The sequence below is a fragment of the Palaemon carinicauda genome, chromosome 21, assembly GCF_036898095.1.
Source record: "Palaemon carinicauda isolate YSFRI2023 chromosome 21, ASM3689809v2, whole genome shotgun sequence".
Lineage (NCBI taxonomy): Eukaryota > Metazoa > Arthropoda > Malacostraca > Decapoda > Palaemonidae > Palaemon > Palaemon carinicauda.
In genome coordinates this window covers 115,490,643-115,495,642 of record NC_090745.1, presented here as the reverse complement: position 1 = coordinate 115,495,642, position 5,000 = coordinate 115,490,643, and the positions used below count along the sequence as shown (strand labels likewise).

The following is a 5,000-nucleotide window of genomic DNA, read 5'->3' as shown; positions in this document are numbered from 1 at the left end:
AAGTGTGTCAAAATACGCCTTTGTTTTCAGCAAGATTTCTGTTCCGGGGTTGATCTTATCGCGAACGTCAAATCCTGTCTGCAGCCAGCCACATTCTCTCTCTCTCTCTCTCTCTCTCTCTCTCTCTCTCTATGTATTGGTTTAAAATAGAAGTAAAACTTTGCTGTTCCCTATATAATTTCTCTCTCTCTCTCTCTCTCTCTCTCTCTCTCTCTCTCTCAATGTATTGGTTTCAAATAGAATCAAAACTTTGCTGTTCCCTATATAATTCTCTCTCTCTCTCTCTCTCTCTCTCTCTCTCTCTCTCTCTCTCTCAGGAAAGAGCCTTGGCATGCATGCGGTTTTATCGCCTTTAGTTTATTATGAAAATAAAAAAAATTAAACTGTTTTGGGACCAACTAAATGGATATTTACTACCACATTTTCAGGTATTTTTGACAGTAAGAGTGGAATCAACCTTCCCTTTTGTACGTAATTATGACAGAAATATCTCAAAATATATTTCCTTGTTTTCCATTACCGTCAATTTTTGCGAGACTGAACTTTAAACAACCTGTCTCTTTTTGTGCCTCCAATTATATGACAGAAGCCCTATAGTTTCTTTAGACAGACTGAGTTCCTATAGTCACCATTATCTACTACGCGTATTGACGCAAAGGGCCTTGGTTAGCTTTCGTCAGCCGACGCTATACTGAGCTTTTAATTCAATACTCCATTCACCATCATCTACTTCACGCCTCATAAGCTTAAGCCATGTAGGCCTGGGTCTTCCAACAGTCTCTTTAGATAGACATAATTCCTATTGACCCTTTATACTCTCGCTATTCCTAAATTCCCACAGACCGAAGCAGACAGTTCATAAGGGCTTTTCATACTCTCTCGCTATTCCTTAACTCCTGCAGACCGAAACAAACAATTCCTAAGGGCTATTTATACTCTCCCACTATTCCTAAATTCCTGCAGACCTTCCAAGGGCATTGTCCTCCTATCTCCTTAGCTCTCGGCTGACCCGTCGATGACGTAATCAGTCTTTGCCTTTTGTGTACTTTAGATTAATAAAAAAAAAGAGCATTACTCACAAACGGGTTCTGAAACTCGCCCTATGAGTGCTACCCAGAAACCGGTTCGATGCCTTCCTCCTACTGCCCTAGTGGGCAGAGGTTTCGGGAAACGTTTTAGATGGAATAAATTAACGATTCTGGGAAGTTCCCTATAGGCTCTTGATTCCGTTGGCTTGCTTAATGAGCTTTTGAAAGTGTACTGTTTTTTAGGAACGCAAACAGAAAATAATTTCGTGATACTTGTGGTTGTATTTAATTCTATGGTTTATTTAATTATTACGATGTTTTATTCGTTTTTAGTGTATTTTTATTTTAAAAGAAGGAAACTCCGTGTTTTGTCTTACTCTGCAAAAGAAAATATTACTCGAAAATCGTTTATATATATATATATATATATATATATATGTATATATATATATATATATATATGTATATATATATATATATATATATATATTCCAATGAATCATTTAAAACTGCTTTTACTTTACATGTCCTAGTTATATCTTTTGACATTTTAGATCCCCTACATAGAATTTCTAGACGATTGAAACTCAGTTACCACAATTACTGTCATATTTAGCTGGTGGTAAATACTATTCTGTTTTCGATAGTGATTGATACTATTTAAATACTACTCTGTTTTCGATAGTGATTGATACTATTTAAATACTACTCTGTTTTCGATAGTGATTGATACTATTTAAATACTACTCTGTTTTCGATAGTGATTGATACTATTTAAATACTACTCTGTTTTCGATAGTGATTGATACTATTTAATTACTACTCTGTTTTCGATAGTGATTGATACTATTTAAATACTACTCTGTTTTCGATAGTGATTGATACTATTTAAATACTACTCTGTTTTCGATAGTGATTGATACTATTTAAATACTACTCTGTTTTCGATAGTGATTGATACTATTTAAATACTACTCTGTTTTCGATAGTGATTGATGCTATTTAAATACTACTCTGTTTTCGATAGTGATTGATACTATTTAAATACTACTCTGTTTTCGATAGTTATTGATACTATCTCTATAGTGATTAAGACTATTTATTTAGTGATAGAAATTATTTCTGTTGCAATTGAGACTTTTAACGGCAACTGAAAACCGGAATTGTACATGACAGATTTTATGATTTTGACTGACTTTGCTGTTTCAAAATAAATCAAATTGGGTTTCCAATCTGTGTATTTCATAGATGGAAATATGACGTTTTGACCCTTGCACAATAAGAAAAAGATAATCGCATGTAAGTAAAATATTCTGGAAGCCCTCCAAGTGGCTACCTTTGAAATTTTAGGTTTTTTCGTTATGAGATTAATAATTTTTTTAATTTCTGATTTTCTCTTGAGGCGGCAATTTGATTTTAGTTGTATGAGAAAAAGATACTCGTATATAGTTAAGATCTTCTAAGACCCCTCCAATTGGCTACCTTTGATAGTTTAGGTTCCCTCGATATGCAAGTAATGATTTTTCAATTTCTGATTTTCCCTGGAAGCTGACTTTATATTGGTATTGTTTTTTCTTTTCGAAATTTTACACATGAGTTAATAGGATATATAAGTGCCATATCTCTTTCTGATTACCTCTGGAAGTTGGCTGTATTAAGTTTTTTTTTATGTATATAAAATTTTACATATGAGTTAATAGGACATATCAGTGCCATTTCTTGGACTTCGAATCGAAGAAATATGACGGGAGAGGTAAAAGGAGGAGATTAACTTTGAAATATATGATACTCCCAATTACTAAGGAGTTTAGAATTTTATGGTATTAAGAACCGTGTAAAAGGAGAGAGGATAAAGAGAAATAGTAGGACTCAAACCAATTTCTTACAGTAAATAATAAGAATAAATTCCAGTTTCAGGAATTTACAGTAAAGATAAGAAATTTTAGCAGCTCTTAGTAAAACTTGGATCCAAATGGAATTATTAAATGGTAACAAGAACCAAATTTTAGCAGTTGGTAGCATTGTTATTATTATTATTATTATTATTATTATTATTATTATTATTATTTTATTATTATTATTACCTAAGCTACAACCCTGGTTGAAAAAGCAGGATGCTATAAGCCCAAGGGCTCCAATAGGGAAAAATAGCCCGGTGAATAAAGGAAATGAGGAAATAAATAAACCACAAGTGAAGCAATAAACAATTAGAATAAAATATTTTAAGAACAGAACATTAAAATGGATCTTTCATATATAAACCATAAAAGAGATTTATGCTGACTCATCCTTTGCTATAGCTGCATCTTTCTTTCTTTCTCTCTCTTCTACTCTTAGAATGATTTTTCTTTCTTACGGAATGTAATGAAAGTGTCCCTTCGAGCTAGTTTGAAATTACTGCATTCTCTGGTATACGTTTTTTATAGTCACTAGTTAAGACAAATGGGATATGAAGTGTCTTATACCGGGAGATCTTAATCATAACATGTGTTATTTCGGTAAGTCATGGTAGGTAAGATTATGTTGATTGCAATTTGAATTTATTGTTATTGTTAGTGGGGGGTTTTGGTATTGTCATTTCTTGGATCACTATCTAGAGTGGTCGAAGTCTCCAGTGAACCAGTGGTTTTCGTAGCGTCAAATTTTGGATCACTATCTAGAGAGGTTGAAGTCTCCAGTCAATTGTGATTTGTTATGAAATAACAAGTTATGAAGGTTCTCTTAGTCTTGGTTGCTTAGTATATTTTCAGATGGCTGAAATAAGCATTTCTATTTATCTAAACTTATCTCTCAAAGTTATTTGAATGTCTCGTTGAATATTAAAGTAAAATATATATTACAATACCGAATTAACTCTTAATTCAACTTATTGAATTAATACTAATTTTTTACATTGAAAATATAAAATTCTCGTCTCTTCCTACATTTTTTTTTTAATATAGTTTGATAGTTTTCCTTCCCATGCTTTGATATAATCTGCTGATAAATATCTTTGTATTACGAAAAACAAATAATTCATAAATAAAATATTTTTTGTATGGAATAGGAAACAATACTATAGTACCTCTTAAAAACCTTAATAGATTAATTTTTACATTGAAAAGATAAAACTCTTCTATTTTTACAATTCTAATATAGTTTGATAGTTTTCCTCCCCATGGTTTGATAATCTGTAATAAATATCTTTGTATTACAAAAACCATAAATAATTCCTAAAAGAAATATTTTTTTCATATGGTATAGGGGGATAATAATGCCGCCTAAAAGACCTTGTTAGATAAGACCTAGATACAAAAGCAAACTAGAATAAAGGAAAATAAAGAAAACATAAGCAGTACAACGATGGGGGACAAGTGCGATACATGTTTTCCCACGTCGAATAAAGATAATTATCCCAAGACAAAAAAAAAGTAGTGAAGGTCACGGACAATATTCGTCCTTCGTCCAAAAGCGAATAGATTTTATACTCGAAGAATAAGATTGAAGAAAGCAAGCACTCATTTTTTTATATCTTTTTTAAAATCCTTGGTTCTTACCTATTCAATGTTGGCACTGTCACTGGTAAGATTGCACTGTTCCGTTTGAAACAAACACTGTAGGTTTGACACTTCGTTTCTTCTTCTATGAGGGAGGTCGAGTGAAATCACAAGTCCATCAGTTTCAAGTCACTTCTTAAAAAAACGAAGTATTACGTTTTAACGAAGGAGTTCTCTCTCAAATGTTCGTGCGTTAGTGTGTGTGTGCGCGCTCGTCTGCCTCTGTTGGCTCTGCCTCGAGTTCCTGACACTACGGCACTGCACACCCGACTGTGATTCAGACTCTCGAGTCTCTTCCTCATAACGTCTTAAGTGACCCTTGAACACCCTCCGAGATGCACTGACGAACGCACTCACGGCCGCAGCTCCTCCCCCTTTGGCGATAAGGCTCGCTTTCAAAAGGGCGCAACAGACTCTCCCGATCCCGTAGGAGCTT

The 5,000-nt window shown here is 33.5% G+C and overlaps 1 protein-coding gene across 1 annotated transcript in view; it reads right to left on the bottom strand.

Annotated features, from left to right (window-relative positions):
- Nucleotides 1-4,843, bottom strand: part of LOC137615426 (uncharacterized) — a 48,703-nt gene extending 43,860 nt beyond the window's left edge. The window contains exon 1 of the mRNA XM_068345295.1: nucleotides 4,565-4,843. The gene's annotated coding sequence lies outside the window, so the exon portion shown is untranslated. The remainder of the gene's footprint in view (nucleotides 1-4,564) is intronic.
- Nucleotides 4,844-5,000: the final 157 nt, after the last annotated feature.